The sequence below is a fragment of the Haliotis rubra genome, unplaced genomic scaffold, assembly GCF_003918875.1.
Source record: "Haliotis rubra isolate DU_JTF1 unplaced genomic scaffold, ASM391887v1 Scf202, whole genome shotgun sequence".
Lineage (NCBI taxonomy): Eukaryota > Metazoa > Mollusca > Gastropoda > Lepetellida > Haliotidae > Haliotis > Haliotis rubra.
The window spans coordinates 1,081,802-1,100,493 of NW_025766026.1; positions in this window are offsets into that span (position 1 = coordinate 1,081,802).

Sequence of the window (18,692 nt, forward strand, 5' to 3'; positions counted from 1 at the left end):
TGTACTTGCATTTTTATTTGTCCGCTTTGAGCGTGCATAAGCATAGATATATGCGCGTTACAAATATGCTATTATTATTATTATTATTGTTTGGTTTTGATTGGCGTTTAACGCCGCTCAGCAATATTCCAGCTATCTGTGAATAATCGTGCCTGAACCAAACAATCCAGTGATCAACAACACGAGCATCAATCTACGCAATTAGGATACGACATCTGACTACTCGACAAGCATGGGTTACTGAAGACCATTTCTAACCCGGATCTTCACGGGTATATTGGGTAAGTGATACGAGGCTACCAAAATGAGGACTTGCTTCACCAGAATGGCTCAGAGGAACGGATGGCCACTCGTGTGACTGGGAACTATCATGGACTAAACTAAGCATGATAAAATCGGCTTAGGATAGGTCCTGTGTATGATCGTCTAGCGCCATACCTGCAGTGCGAAGTCGATTCCTGATGGTCTGTTTGGCAATCTCTGAACAACCGTCTGTTAGTGGCGGTTGCAGTCACGAATATGTTGCGGAGATGACGTAACCTGATTTGTACGTTTTCTTGGTGTGACGTCACTGTGACGTTGTGACGCCGCCTAGCTTTGGGCGATCTGCAACGATGCCACTCTGATGCACACGAGACTTCAAACGGTGTAAAGTCGACAACTACAGCCCAGTGCGACAAACGAATTTTCCAGCCACAAGCCTACCCATACCACGTTCATGCTGCTGATTTGTGAGACGCGACATGACTTGCGTTTTTATAAGACTTGCCATTTTGGTGCGTTTTAGTGTCTAGCAAAGTCTGTGTGCTTTCATTCCAATGCACGTGTGACCTTTCCCTTTACAATTATTACCAATAATGTGGGTGTCTAGTTTCTAATTGTGTTGAGTATATATGTGTGTAACTAGTTAAATAGCCGGATCGGATTCTGTATTATTATTCACCATCCAACACGAACCATCTTGTCTGTCAATAATGTGTTGCAGCTGTTTCCCACTCGGACTAAATCACCATTCAGATTCATGTCAGAGGAAAGAAAAAGGTACAAGACACTTTTAAGGACAGGGGTGGTCCATCCGTTCCTGACACTACAATTACTGTCAAGAGTTGTGCCGAGCTGACTTGCCAGAAAGCTGTGTTTCTTTGTTAAGTAAATAGGCGTTGGGCAACCAGTGTTCTATAACGCTCGAGTTCGGCGTAAGCCTTCCCACTGGCTATTTTACCAGAAATGAAATCATCCACATTGTGTATTCATGTTAGAATTTAAACTTCTGATAACAAAAATCAATGAAGCACTAATGCTTGAAATAACTCTAAATACAGCTTTGAATAATTATCTAACGCGCCCAAGAATGTTATGGCGCCATGCGGTGTTTTCGGAAGACAGCGTCAACATCAGGAGCCACCGTCGAACATTTCAAATGCAAAGTTGGTAGTTTATCATCTCTTCAGTTCCTCTTATCTACATAAAACAAATCTCTCTGACTGAGACTTGACGTCAAAGACATTGGAAAAAGTTCAGTCCCAATTACCAAGAGATCCGAAAACATTTCGTTAATTGCAAGATGTTGGAATTTGTGTTAAGTCTCCGGGCATTTGGTGTTAATGACGCCAGTGCATGTAGAATTTTAAGTGGAGAAACGTCTTCAAATATAAAATATGCGTCGTAGTCGGCGTCTTCTGTATTCAACTTAAGTTCTGCGAGGAAGTACCATCCACCAATCCACAATCATATTTTTATAACGTACAGGTAAGCGACACTGTATGTTTGAAGGGCGAGCTCATTATTGAAACCATTGATTTTATAATAATAGTCCATCTATCTTGGCATTGTGCATTTCTCCATGCACAATGCATGCTCGAAGCGCCTAAACAATCTGACTATTATTACCCGGATTACCCAAGCTGCCTGTGAGGCGCTAGAAGGTGATAATCACATGACTCTATCCCATCGGGTACCCATTTTCTGCTCGGTGAACAGAGGCAATTTTGAACAAACTCACATGCCTATGGTGAGACTACATGTATCACATGTGCTTCGTTGTGGGGCAGGACTAAAGTCGGGAGTCAAGCTGCCAAACACGGTCACCCATCCAAGAACTCTCCGCGCCAAACGTTGCTTAACTTCACCTGATATGTCACCTGAGCTCTCTTCACAGGGCCGTGTCACACATGTCCCTGTACAATCAAGCGCATTTTCACAGACTGCTGGTCAATACACATTACAGTACTTTGACTGTTTGGCTTCATAAGCTGAGAGGATGGTGGTAAATGAATCTGAACAGTACAATGGTCAAGAGGCTTTTAACGTCAACGTTCCATTGGAGTGATGTAGAGCAATTCCTTTGTTTCCTCCAGAGTTGAATCCGAATATCACAAATAGGCAAATACTGCATTTGCATTACTTCAGTGTATATAGTGAAAACATGTGATATGCTGTACTGGGCTTTTATAAATGATTTACATTGTACACTTTGTGAGCAGTAGGGAGTATATGTTTCATCTATACATGACGTGTTTTTTAGCTTCCATACGAAGTGACAGAAAGACAGACAGAATGAAAGTATGATGTATCATTATCATCATCAATGTTGTCAGTAAAGTCTTGAATAACTGCGCCGAGAAACAATGGCAGCATATCATCGTCGTCAACATATCTATGTTCACAATAAGTCAACATCACGGGTATCAATCAGGGAGAAGAAAAAATTTCCGTCCTCAGTATGATTACACGACCAAAATGTAATGTAACAAGACCGTCAAACCTCAGTCTTCAGATATTGCTTTGATATTTGATGTATACAGAGGATCATGTGTTCACATATTTGATGTATACAGAGGAGCATGTGTTCACATATTTGATGTATACAGAGGAGCATGTGTTCACATATTTGATGTATACAGAGGAGCATGTGTTCACATATTTGATGTATACAGAGGAGCATGTGTTCACATATTTGTCTCACTTTAGCACCTACTCAACAACAGGTATTACCCAAGAGAGCGACGCAATGGTGGAACTGTAAATAATCTTGACCAGAAATCCCAGTGATTGACATGATGGCCATCTATCGTCACTGTTGCCATATGTTGTTGTGACACGTCATGTAAGCGAGTCTGCCCACAGTGCCCATTAGTTGCTGCTTACTATAGTTATGGTTTGCTTGAGTCCAAACATAATTTTGAACAACGTTGAACACTTCAGTATAAAATGAGTGTAACTTGGTCCATGTGATCAATGGCAAGCATCAATCATGTAAACGATATACAGAGGAACCCGAGTCTGGGCATTCTGACAACGGACATAAGTAGGTAGGGGTATATGACGTAAGACACCAATATCTACTGTGCGTAGGTTAGATGAAAACGTGGAACTAGATTTTATTTATATGTCTAGTCCCACGTATCTAGTGGGGTGGGTTCTGCCAGAACCTTTAATGAACCTAAAATGTTTTGGAAACAAACAGCATGAAAAACATCACATATATTTTAACCATCGGTTGTCCTCCCACATAAAGTGCATTGATATCAGTTAAATACTGTTCAAAGTGGTTTAAAACCCAAACAGCTTGCAAAATGTAATCTCAAATTACATAGTACAGCTGTCTGCTTGCGGAACATGTAACAAATGATATTCAGGTGGAGATCAGCCCTGATGGTCAGCCCTGAAAATCATCATGATGTATGTTTTGAAGAAAATCATGCTTGGACCCAGCTTTAAGACTTAACAACTGCGCTTCTCTCTATCTCTCATACACACGCACACCGGCCAACACACACAAACAAACACGCACACACGCACACACACATATTTTGCTACATGACACTGCCTATCCTTATACCCACACTACACTAATGTTCTCTTTTTCGCTTTTAAATATGTACATGTAATATATTATCTGCGCTTCTCACCAATAACAAGATTATTACGTTTGTTCCAGGCACTGTACATTTTTATTAGCAACTCTGACACTATAGACAGTGAGCTAAATGCCGGTGAGTAATCAAACTAGGTATCACGTGGTAGAAACAGCACTACATCGGGGATGTAATGGCAGCAGTCATTTACCAACCATATCTTAAAATAATCACTGTACTTTATATTGTCGAATCTTACTAAGGCACTTTTCATAAATGCTCACGATACAAGCATATTTTTGGTGCCGCAATATTGGAGAAAGTGTTAAAATGAGATGTAGCTCTTGGGCAGAAGAATAAAAAAATAAGTAAATTCCACATCGGCACAAAATGAAACAAACCATGTTTTTGTTCAACAAAATCCAGCTTTGGAAGACTGTAAAGAATTCATGATGAAGTTGTCTAGATGATCCACTCCTGCACAATGCCTGTTCAATGAATCTAAATCATCAACGGCCTGCACAATTTCTAAAAGCTCATGCCTGTGACATAAAATAACGGGCGATGTGTTGAACTGTACCACAGCCCTCTGCAATGACGATAAAAGCCGTTTCTCTGCAGGCAACCATCCATACCACCTTTTTGGCAATGAATAAGATAATCACATCTCAAATGCGATAAACTGAACACGTCGGTCAACTGGCTCACCGTAGAATGACAAACAATAAATTGCACCAACGATACGGTCGTTGTCGTATTTCTTTTGAGAACAAGTAATTACGGAAAACGTTGCTTCAAAGCATCAAAGTCGTTGAGGGCGCGTTTAATGACATTTCAACAAGCATCAGTTTGGAATGGCTTTAATCTTGAACACTGTAACAGTAGTCATTCTTTACATTTTACGGGAAAGCGGAGCATCTGTTTTTCGCCGTAATCAAATTCCAAAGCTGATGGTTTTAATAGAGTTGACGTTTCGTTTTGAAAAAAGCATAAAGCTTCACTTAAAAAAGCTTTCGCCTTAAAACCACGAGGTTTGAACCTGTGTATTAGAAAACGTAATATGCGGTTGTTCGCACCTGACTGCACTTACCTGGTTAAAAGAGCTTCTTGCCACGCGTAGTTATCAAGGGCAAAAACTGGCCTCTCGTAGAAGGCTTAGGATGGACACAAAAACATGTCAAAGACGTGGTAGAAACTACAGCTGTGACAGTGAATGGCATGGCTTAAATCTCATTGAGTAGAAGCTCACGTTTTTCTTAATCTCAACCAGTCAGTTAAGCCTTTTTTATCACTATGTCGTTTTTACATGTTCCATGTTCCCGCTTTTCTTTGTATTTGTGTTTCTTTGAGACAAAAAATTTCTTAAAATCATCTGTTCGACTTGTGGTACTGAATAGTTACATGAACGAATCTGATATATCTTAAACTCAGTGTAAAAGTTATGGCACATAGTGTGAGTCTCATTATTCAAATTTGATATTTCAAAATCTTTTTTGATATGATGAATTCTCAGTGTATCACTATTTCAAATTATAGATTTCAATCAATGAATCATTGATAGAATCAATATAAAAACAAAATATCAACGTCAGGGAATAAACAGTGTCGATTATATACAGAGCATAAAATGAAAATGTTTAACTCCTTAAGGCTCTGTCAGTGGGAGCAACTGCAAACGTATCATATAGGGCAACGATACTTTCAATGACAAGTGGTTGGGACAAGATACACATTTCCATATATTCCTTAAGAAATATTACATTGTATTGACATCGTATTCTACTAGTATATGTACTAATCGCTTTACAATACTGTGCTTTTAGACATTGCGACAGCCTTTATGAGTGAGTGAGTGAGTTTAGTTTAACGCCGCACTCAGCAATATTCCAGCCATATGACGGCGCTGTGTAAATATTCGAGTCTGGACCAGACAATCCAGTGATCAACAGCATGAGCATCGATCTGCGCAATTGGGAACCGATGACATGTGTCAACCAAGTCAGCGAGCCTGACCACCCGATCTCGTTAGTCACCTCTTACGACAAGTATGGGTTACTGAATATCAATATTCTAACCCAGACCTTCACGGGTATACATCCAATAACTGCCCTATGTCAGAGCAGTATGGAGTAATGCATCTGAAACCAGAACGGTCGTTCCCGCATGGATACAAAATCATCACATTCGAAAGTCAGCAATAGATTTGAACTGATCTTATAAAATATGTGCTGTCCATAAAGAGTTTAATGTTTTCATGTTCCTCTAAACGCCCGATAAAAAAACTTGGTGTTCATACATTCTGAGAAATGAAGAATCAAATCAAGATCTTGGGCAGAAAAAGAATGGACAACATTGTACCTTGTAGGTAACATATTTATCACCATTCATCAGTGCACACCTATGGCTTGGCATAAGACTTAAAGACATGTCCATTCCATACAAAGAAACGTTATATTGCTGGGTCCTGAATACCACCCAATCGCTGTGTCAAAGAGTAACTATGAACTTGGGCAGGAAACGCCTACAGTGACAAAAGAGGAACAGTATGGCATCCTGTTAATATTCTGTATGATTACATGCCGGAGGAGCAGGCAATTACTTCAGAGACTTCAGGCAATTACTGTAGACCAGATACGATTACCAACGTTCTAACTCCTTAAAACAATTATGAGTAAGAGTGAGTGAGTGAGTTTAGTTTTACGCCGCTATATGGCGACGGTCTGTAAATAATCGAGTCTGAACCAGACAATCCTGTGATCAACAGCATGAGCATCGATCCGCGCAATTGGGAACCGATGACATGTGTCAATCAAGTCAGCGAGCCTGACCACCCGATCCCGTTAGTCGCCTCTTACGACAAGCATGGGTTGCTGAAGATCAATATTCTCACCCGGACCTTCCCGGGTTTATGAGTAAGAGTGGATCAGAAATGTGCAATTGAGGTCAGACTGGTAGTCATACCCGATACTGACTTTTGAACTGACCGCTGACCACACGCCTCTTTCAGTCTGAGATGATCATTACAGGGTCGACGCTGCCATGATGAATTCATGTTTTATTGACATCAATATGCTGTTATGTTATAAAATCGTTCTATATGCCTGTTTAGATATAATTTCCCAAGATAAACGGTAGTACACAGGAATAATCTCGGGCTAGAATATAGCCAGTGACACAATATGATAGAAAGTATCAAAATGAGTAAGTAGACACAGAATACAGCTAACCATAATTCACATCAGTTGATATCTTATCCGCTTCATATTCCATGCTGGTCAGACTGAATTCAAGAAAAAAAATGTTCTGTTGGGTTGCAAACTGTAGACGGTGAACCAGATGATTTGTGTCAGTATTTCCCCCAGTGAACATAAATCTTCATTGCCTGACATAAATTCTAGCGGGCCGTGCCCCTAAATGTGATATTAAAGAAGTGTTGATATATTGAACCCCGTACGCCTTACTGAAAGTTCCACCATTGCACTCCACTGGCGATAGAAGGTGGCTTCCCGACAGACAGACAATTCAGGCCTTGTCTAACTCTCTCACACTGTAATCAGGTAATTACATTTCAACGACGATAAACTGACCAGGTTGAACCACAAATCCAACCCTAGATCGCTGAACAATGAATAATACCTACGATACGGCCACGATCGTAATTCTTGTATGGCCAAGTTAAGTAAAGCTCTGTATTATATCATCAAAGCCACCGAGGGAGAGTTTGGTGATCTATTAAACACGCATTATGTATGATGGCTTTAGTCCTGCAACACTCTGTCTAAATTGATGGCCTATGTAGCCATTTTGAAAAAGCAAATCAGATGTTTTATCGTACACTGTGCTCTGCTTCTGGGGAAGGTCTGAGTATGGATAGGGTTTTGTCACGTTTGCATTTTTTAAAGATAAAATACTTTGTTAAAATGAACTGAATGTGCCCACATTAACCGACCACATCATATTTTTTCATTATTTTTATATCTATAAAAAAATTCTTCTAAGATTTACTGGGATTTTGTTTAAATTTGGGGTTGGGGGTAGGGGTAGGTAGCTATTATACTGGGACTGAGTTTTTACAAAAGGTATAATTACACATAATAAAGTAAAAGCATTGTTGAATGATATGTCTTGGGGCGGCATTCTACTTTGACTAGCAAGGTGACTGGAAACTACGCTTGCCCAGCAAATATGCAACATTGATATGGTATTCAGAATATAACATTAACAATTTGTATCAATGTAATAACAAAACATTTCTGATGCAGTTACTGAAATAATGTAATGACTGTAGGAGTGTCACGCCACATGCGTCAGAAATTTGTCAAACTGGAAATACATGGCCTCAGAAAAGTATTGTTATATAATAAAGCAATAAAGGGCGCTTTGTGTTGCAGGATATGGCAGTTTAACACCCAAAACACTGATTTATAACTGATTTCAAATTAAAATGAAATATGTGTAAACAGCATTAAAACAGAAAACGTGTCCAGTTACGAAATTGTCAAACTGAAAGTATGCCCTACTGAACTGAAGGAGGTGGCTTACAAGTATGCTACCTCATGGGTGATAATATAGTGGCCATGTTATTGAAAATCACTTAGAGAGTTCTTCATCCATGAGAACACTGTTGTAATCCGTGGCATATGAGCAACTGCGAGTGCTGGTAAAAGCAATTGATAGATGAATTGATTTAAAGTTCACTACATGTATTTGTGAGTTGGAAATGGATTCGACTTGAAAACAGTACTCCAAGAGATGGTAGCAGTGATGGATGGGAGGAAATATGTTAGCAGGCTAGATAGGTGAGCTGTATGTATACTAACAGGACCAAGATGCAGTAAAAGACCTCTTTCATTGACAAACATTCCATCACACTGGCAGCGCGGCGCCACAGTTACATCACAACTGTCCGCGGGAAAACCAAAACGTTTGTCTTTTACTTAGAAGGTATCCAGTTCAATATAAGGTTAGAGAAGTAGTCAAAATACCTTGAATACATCTTTGAAAAATCGTGTCAGTTGCTTTACTTGTCCGTGAGTACTGGCTAATCATTAAACATTTGGTTAAATGATTTAATTGATTTAAATACAGCGACAAAACCATTACGACAATCATAAGAAAGTCAGTTGTACGACTATATCATTCATGACCATGATCTCATGAATCTTTATCAAAAAGTTATGAATCATATTGTACCATCAGTTGTTTTGAATATTGCTGATTGCGGCATTAAACAACAAACAAACAAAACATTTATATGAAACCACCTGAAATACTGCTAACAGTGACCATTGAAATCGAATCATCTGTTTTTATTCAGTTCTAAGTTTTTTATATTTTATACCTCTCCTTAACACGTTATGACAAGGGGGATGATTTCAATTTACTGGCAAAAACTGTCCCTTTATGTCGAGCATATTCCAGCATTTACAGCCTTCGGCGTCTATTTATCAAAACTGTTGAGTTACAATCGATCATGGTCTTCCTACAACGATTTCGAACAGCATCCGATGACTCTTGCTGGTTGTTTGGTAGGTGTGTTGATGGCTAATGTTGAAGGGGATTTTTTTTCAGGGGGGAGAGGGGGGTAGCGTGCACAAATATATTATTCAAAAAAAGAAACGCATAACCCAGAAATCTGTTGCGAAAATGTTGTGTTTTGAAACATGTATAACTCGTCCACAAATAGAACTTAGTACCTAATTTTTACCTCAGTTTAGAAGAACGAAATGCCGATATAACCAAGTGGATAATTTTAGATAACGGAGACGTTGAGCGTGGTGGTGACGACGTAGCACGGTCTCGACGTCGGGTCTCCTGGCTCTCAGTCCAATTTCTCTCAACCTGTTCCGTAGTTTGACCAGATATCCTCCGAAGTCCAGGCACCCTGGCTGCTGTGCTCTCACCCGTGGCAGTACAATCACGCAAATGTAGTACCCGGATGTACCGATCTTGGGCTGCAGTGGTGACTCGAGGTCTGCCTGTACGGGGACGGTCATTTGTTATACCTGTTTGGTTGTAACGAGCTGCAAGCCGTGATATCGTGCTCAGACTAACATTCAGACGCCTGGCAACAGAAGATTGCTAATCTCCAGCGTGCATTCTTTCAAAGGCGATGTTCCGTGTCGCAGCGTCAAGACGTGGCGTTGAGATTTGACCTTGAAACTCATCCAAAACGAATGACGATTCCGAAAGCAATCTGGATTTGTATAGAGTGTTTATAGAGTGTGCATGCTCTTTGCTGCACAATACTTCAACTGGAAGGTGATTTCCGTTGCGTTGCGGCGATGCCTTTTTCATCCTTGTATGAAATCTCATAAAAATCAACATTTTCAGGTAAAGTCGATTTTGTACATGTGCAATTGTGTAAAATCATGGTATCAGCGCTTTTGTTACATATTTTGACGATTGTTTGAACACAACAGATAATTAATAGATTTTTAAAAATACTTTTTTGTGTGTCTTTTTGGTTTTGTTTTTGTTTTGTTTTTTTGTTTGTTTTGTTTTGGGGTTTTTTTGGGGGGGATAGTACATTTCTTTGTTCACATCCTACTAAGTAAGGTATCACGGTGGTAAAAACATTGGATTATCCGTCTCAAGATCTGGCTTTCTTCTTCACTAAAGTACATCTGACAAACATAATCTTGGTGTCGATAACCGTTATATAGATGACTGCTGCAAACGAGGACATTAAATTTCACACATTAATGCAACTTTGATCAGACACTTGGTTTATTACTGATCCAACACTACACATTCCAGATGGCATGAAATCAGCTGAAATAATATTTTCAGTGGCGTAATTTATCACTCCTTATCCCTTTAACCCGTGGGTATTACTGTACAGACCAGGCCACAGGGGTCTGTCTGTCGTCAGCTACAATGGGGATCGAGCTGTCAAAATAGCTTCTGAGTATACCCACAACTAAGATCCATCGATGCTTAACTGTGAACTGGTTGATTGTGTTGGCGCATGGAGCAGAGTTTTGCTTCACTTGACTGTTTAAAGACTGTCAGGTTGAGGCTGTATCATTGCCTGTATCAACATGTATTCACTCTTTGTTATCTCTAATTATAACGTGATGACTTTATTGACACACCACATCCTTCGATTCATTGACATTCACAACGATGAGGAGAACATAATATACCAATTAACTAGAAAGAGTTTAACGTTGAGTGAACGGCCAAGATATTACTGTTCTTAAACAATGACGTTTGTGAAGGAACATTTTACATACAACCTTTTCACTTCGACCAGCAAGGCTGCGAGAGAGTTGCTCTGTTCCGGAATGTCCATGGGGCTGTGATAGCGTTGTTTGGTTGTTTAACGCCGCACTCAGCAATAGTCCAGCTGTATGGTGGCGGTCTGTAAATAATCGAGTCTGGACCAGACAATCCAGTGATCAACAGCATGAGCATCGATCTACACAATGTGGAACCAATAACATGTGTCAACCAAGTCAGCGAGCCTGACCACCCGATCCCGTCATTCGCATGGGTTACTCAAGATCAATTCTAACCCGGATCTTCACGGGTAGCTCTGATGCCCAAACCATGCACAACAGTAACACAAATCAAATGGAACCCGCGTTGGTATTCTGTGACAAGACAAAGTGCAAATAAATGATACGCATATATGTATTAGATACCACCCAAGCAGGGATGTAGAGTACACATGGATTTAGAGAAGCAGAGGATCAGTCGGCGATATTTATGAAAAAGTTCAATCCAGATCGCCTTCAATCCGATTAAATGGGTTAAGGCCAGGTTGAAGTGGCAACAATAACAATTTCTTTATTTTATATTGATTTACTGATTTATTGCATCAATAATTCATCTATTAAAATCACGAAGTCGGAATTAAGGGTCTCAAAATAGGAATCCTTGATACTGATTTATACAAACAATTACCATTTCGTTGCGATCAATGAATTTTTTTATATTGTGGCAATATTGTGTCACATACGCATTGTGTATTCTAACAAAAGAGGTGTTGGTGTGTTAGAGGGGTTTGGCTGCTCGCATCCACAAGTTACCTCTTTAAAGCAACTGACCACGTTCGGATCCTGATATTGACATCTATACCATCTGAAATACGAAGTCTTCTTTGTTACATGACAGCTGAATTTGGCAGGTCAATGAATGGCATGTGTCATTGCAGCCAAAAATAACCATCGAAATAACGTTTATTACCTAAAGATCTGTTGTCCAATTTAGCTAATGGGCCGCATTTGAATTCACATCAGAAAGAACTACATCCTGACAACTTGAGGGACTGGCCATCACAAAAGCAGGCAATTTACTTTGGCATGTCCCATTATCAGACATGGACATATAATCTGACTTTTTAATCCTTCATCTTTCCATCAAACACCCATTCACTCATCCGTGGGCCTTTGGTCTTCAAGTTCCACCCATAACCTCCCTACAGGCCTGACCAAAACATGAAACAAAAGCATCTACATTTTAATCCATCAAGTCACTAATGGTATTTGTCAATGGCAGAAACTACCATCACGTTCCCAATCAAGTGGAATTAGTGCAGCTTTCTTTAATTATATCTCTCATCTATCAGATCCAGATCCTTCTAGGTTTTCCCTACTCATGTTGGAATTGTTTATGTTTGTTTGAGTTGTATGATGATTAAATCCTAAACGGAAAAAAATAGAATTTTGCATGTTTTATCCGAACACATTTACAATTAAGAATTATAATTCGACAACACTGTCCCAGACCGAAGCAATGTTTATAAAGTGAACATGTTTTCCTCAACTATGTGAATGGATGCTATGAAGGTATTCCGATTGTAATAACGTCCTTTATCAAGTCCTAGCTTGTGAGACCTTACACAGCGGTGACATTTCTATACGCGTTTTGCCTTCTGCATCATCAGAAAGATATACTTCTTAGCAGACATACCAATCACTGCAATAATGTATCTAATTGTTTTAACATAGTTACATTATGATACACGACATGATAACATTTTGAAAACATTTCTAAATATGTTTAAGACGTGAAAACTGTCCAGGTCTATGGTCGTGTTTGGGAGAACGAACGAATAACATTTTGTTTTCATGATTTATACATTGTTTCTACTACTTATAATTGAAAAATAAAATACGTTGTGAGGATAATAAAACACTTCAGTGATGAAACAACTGATGGTTTATGATGAAAAGGACGTTCATACTCAAAGCTAGAAGTCAGCTTGAGAGATCTCAAGCTTCTGGCAGCGGTCCATACTTTTTACATAGTTTTTGTTTTCCTTATAAGCCGTCTTGGTCAACTCAGAGGCGAGGATAAGCACTTAATTGCCGTAATCAACACAACAGCATGTAACGATTTTGAATTCACATCTTCGAAAATACTCTAAAAACTGAAAACCTTTCTTTCGTGTGAGTTTTTAACCCGCATTCGAAATTACATCTCCTCAGAAACACCTGCTTTGTTGTCCTTGAAAACGCAGAATAATGTGATCATTACACTGTTGCAGAAGCGTTTCAGAGGTAGCGCCTGTTGCACTGTTCAATTAAATTCCCTTTTTGTGTTAAATCTCTCCTTCTCCATCCATTTTATGCTATAATACAAGGTTTTACTTTACTAATACGATCCAGACGATGTCGTTGGTGTTATTTATTGTTTTTCGTCTAGGTTGAGCTCGTGGTTCAACGTGTTCAATTTATCGCAGCTGAGATGTTGTTATCTGATCAAATTGTCAGCAAGGGACACAAGGTCGGAACTGATCGTCTACCGACAAGCTGCGTTTTATCGCCCGTATAGAAAGATAGTGGACATGCAGAAAGGAGGGCTCAGTTCAATGAATCATCCTTTGTTTTGTGTCGGGTATAGAAGGTTGGGTCTTTTGGAATTATGTGGAGCGGTGATAATTTAGATACATTAGGCAGTATACAGGCATTAATCATCTGGACATCTTGATCGTCTGTGTTTCTCCAAAGGTGTTATTCCATTCAATTTATTCAGAGCAGTGTTGAATCGATAGATTTCAACATACGTGGAAAATCGTTTACTGTCTACTGTCTAAGGTCTAAACGTTGTGACACTTTTTCCAATGTTGTAATATTTGATAGAGACTCTTGCATACGGATCCGACAGCCTGTACTTTACAGTCAGAAAAGTACAAAAAACCTGTGTTACAAACTAGAGTAGTTCGTTGGAGTATACTGTCTTAAAGACTCTACATTTTCAGACTTTCTCCAGTGTTGCAACATTCGAAATGAATGCAGTATGCCATACTGTAGGAGCGGTTCACTATTGTTCATAAATCCTTAACGACCGGTTATATGTGATTGCATGAATGAACAATGGGTGGCATTAATAATTAATGAATAATAAATTCCAATCTACGAATCTACATATTGTTCACTATGATTTAGAGATATCATGAAATCCTATAGACTTTTAGATGTGGTAAAGTCAGTCATGTACATGTATCTCTCAATGTGAAACTGAGTGAGTGCGTTTAGTTTTACGCCGCATTCAGCAATATTCCAGCTATATGGTGGCGGTCTGTAAATAATCGAGTCTGGACCAGACAATCCAGTGATCAACAGCATGAGCATCGATCTACGCAATGTGGAACCAATAACATGTGTCAACCAAGTCAGCGAGCCTGACCACTCGATCCTGTTAGTCGCCTCTTATGACAAGCATGGGTTACTGAAGATCAGGCACCCGTGAAGAGCCACCTACAGAGCCTCGTGGTGGGTGCTTGGTAACGCTAAGCGCTCTTCAACCCCCCGTTGTTGACCCGGGGGTATATTTGGTCCACCAACCCGTTTGCCGTGGGTTGCGCCCCTGTGTCGGTGGAGGAAGGGATTCTGGTGGTTGAGGGCACTGGTTCCAGGAACAGTGTTCCTTTGCCCAACACACCACTTCGCCCCTGACTTCACCTAAACGGGTGGTAGAATGGGCCCGGTTCTATCAATCGGCTGGTCGCGCCAGGCCCTGTGCATGGAGATTATTTTTGCACATATGCTACATATTACTATTTTGTCTTGGCTGTTCAAATTCAAGTTCTATATATAATTGTATCTATGAAATTGCCTAGTGTCCTATGCCAGAAGGCGGTGGCTCATGGGCCAATCTGGTGATGTTGACCGCTGAATTCTTTATGTCTTTAGATTTTTGTTATGGGCCGAACCAGCCTGACAACTAATCTATTAGACGAATATAGCTATTCACGTCATATTTACTGGAGTATAACACCCCTGTATCCCTGGTGTTAGCACCCTGGAGATCCGGTGCAAACTGACACTGTCCTTGTTGACACTCCATGGTGGGTGGGGAGCAGGGGTGCTGAACATTTGTCCTTTCATTATAGATCCTAAACCATCTGGTTCGTTGCGAAGCGAAAAGAAGAGACGCTTGGAAAACATTGAAGTCTCAACAAGTATTGTTTCTTCCAATGCTGATTCCTGTGCACGTTTCTTAGTGATTGAGGCCACAGACTATCTTCCAATTAAGCTGAATCCTTTTGCCATTTCTAAGGCTGTTTCAGGTATTTGTGGGGAAGTTCGAAATGTCACCCGTCTTCGTGGTGGTTCACTTCTGTGGGAATGTGCGCGGAGACAGCAGTCTCTAAATCTTCTTTCTATCAAAACATTTGCCAATATAGAGGTTGCTGTGTCCGTGCACAGAATATTAAATTCCTGTCGAGGTATTATCAGAGACAGATCTCGCTGTTCATTAGACATGATGGAAGAGGATATTGCTATAGAGCTTCACGATCAGGGTATAACTGCTGTAAAACGTTTCACCGTCAAGAGAGAGGGTACTATTGTGAAACCAACACCTATCTCTTGACGTTTGCCCGTGCATCCATACCACCATCCATTAAAGCAGGTCATTTCAATATTGGAGCGGGCGTGTACGTCCCCAGTCCACTTCGTTGCTTTAAGTGTCAGAAGTTCGGTCATGGGTCCAACTCCTGTCGTGGCTCTGTTGCATATCATCGTTGTGGTGACTGCCACGAAAATACAGAATGTGACCATGAGTTTAAGTGCGCAAACTGTTCTGGACCCCATGCTGCTACATCCAAATACTGTCCTGTTTGGCAAAAAGAGTCAAACATATTGAAACTGAATGTGAAAAGAATATATCAGGTCTTGACGCAAAAAAGCTATTCATAACTGAGACCTCATCTTCATCAAATAAAACATACTCTGCTGCAGTAACTCGCTCTGTAGCGACATCCTCTGTTACCTGTCAGACTGACTTGACATGGGTCAAGTCGGAAAAACCCATTGATTCAGCTTCAGTTGTATCAGCGACGTCCCCAGTAATTCAGTCTACGTCTGTATGTCAAACTGAGAAACAGCCTGAGCCAAAATCACAAACGTCTGACAAACAGCCTGACAGTCAATCAGTCAAAAATTAAAAATAAACAGAAAACCAATCCCTATCATTCCTTCATCTCCACAGGTTCCTCTAGAAAACTCTTTTGGGCCTCTAGATATGGACGTTACCCTGTCTACACAAGACAGACGGAGGAATAGTTCCTCCTCACATTCACGAGAACGATCGCCAATTGAGGCACCATGACTCAAATGTCGACTTTAATGCAGTGGAATTGCAGAGGATTGAAAAATAACTTCAATGAGATCCACTTATGGATACAAGATTGTAAACCGTCAGCATTATGTCTTCAAAAGACTTATCTAAAAAATAATGATACCTTTAATCTGCGGCAGTATACCGATTATCACTCCTTTTCTCCTCCGGGAGATAAAGCAACTGGGGGTGCTACCATTTTGGTGCGCCAGGGTATAATTCATAGCCCTGTATCTCTTAATACCAATCTTTAAACCGTAGCTGTTCGTCTGAGCCTGCATATTACCTTGACTCTGTGCAGCTTATATATCCCTCCTTCTTCGGACATTCGATCTTCAAAATCTATATGAGGAGCTTCCGAAGCCGTGTCTCATTATGGGCGACCTCAACGGACACAACCCGCTTTGGGGGAGTGCCCACACTAATAATAAAGCCAAAATTCTTGAGGAATTCATTTCCGATAATAATTTATGTATTTTCAGTGATGATTCAGCCACTCATCTACATCCAGCTACGGGAACATATTCTTCCCTGGATTTGTCACTCGCTGACTCCATCTTGTATAATGAATTTGAATGGATGGTCCATGATGACCTATATGGGAGTGATCACTTCCCAACCGTTCTCAAAACAATCAACCCTGGTGATGATCCACCTTTATCGAGAAAGAACTTCGCCATGGCTGATTGGTCATTATATGAGGCTCTGTGTTGAACGCTTAAAGCATGACCTTTTCAGGAACAGTGAAGATCCTATACAGTCGTTTTCGGATATTTTAAATGACATTGCTGACAGAACAATTCCACAGTCCACTGCAACTGCACACATTCATAAACCATGGTTTAATAATGAATGTAAACAGGTCAGAAAGTGCAGGAAGAAAGAAGAAAAATATTTTCGCAAACATCCTACTGTCCATAAATTAGACAAAGTAAAATTTAAATGTCAAGGCTCGACGCACATTTAAACAGAATAAGCGTCAGTCTTGGGGGAACTATGTTTCCAAAATACATTCACGTACAACTATGTCAAAGGTGTTGAACATGATCCAAAGAATAAAGGGCAAAGGTTCCAAATCTTCTGTTCATCACCTGAAGGACGGTGATACTATATTAACTAATAAAACTGACATTGCAAATGAACTTGGTGCAACTCTCGCCAAGCATTCATCTTCATCAAATTATGTCCCTGAGTTTTCAAAAGTATCAGAAACAACAGGAGAAGAAAAGAATCAATTTTAACTCAGACAATGGTGAAGATTATAATGAATTATTTTCGTTACCTGAGCTCCATACCGCCCTTGAGCAAGCTCATGATGCAGCAACAGGAGCTGATAATATTCACTATCAGCTCTTGAAGCATTTGCCCGAATCATGTTTAGAAATCCTTTTAGAAATTTTTGATCAAATATGGACTTCAGGGAATTTCCCAACTTCGTGGCGTGATGCCATTGTTGTTCCTATTCCAAAGCCTGGCCGGGATCATACTGATCCGTCTAATTACAGACCAATCTCTTTAACGAGTTGTGTCTGTCAAACCATAGAACGAATGGTAAACAATAGATTAACATGGTATCTTGAAACCTATAATCTTATAACAAATATCCAATGTGGTTTCAGGAAAAATCGTAGTACCATTGATCATTTGGTACGTTTAGAATCCTTTGTGAATAATGCAATAGTAAATAAACAACATGCAGTATCGATATTCTTTGATCTCGAGAAAGCATACGATACCACCTGGAAGCATGGCATTTTAAACGATTTACATGATTTTGGTTTTAGGGGTCGTTTACCTCTGTTTATATCACAGTTTTTAACAGACAGGCAATTTCAAGTCCGAGTGGGTTCAACCCTGTCTGTCCATTATAAACAGGATCAGGGTGTCCCACAGGGCAGTATTTTGTCTGTCACATTGTTTAGTATTAAGATCAACAGTTTATCCAAAGTTTTAAATGATTCAATCGATGGATCGTTATTTGTGGATGATTTTAACATTTCTTGTCGCGGTAAGAATATGCATACTATTGAACGGCAACTACAGAGCTGTTTTAAATGGCACTCCCATCATGGCTGTAAAAGAGGCTAAGTTCTTGGGTCTGATTTTCGACTCCCAAATCCCTAAAAACTAAATGCCTGAAGGCACTCGAATTATTGAAAGTCGTTTCTAATTCAAAGTGGGGAGGGGACCAAACTACCCTCCTATACCTATATAGATCACTGGTCCGCTCGAAGCTTGATTATGGCTCCATCGTATATGGTG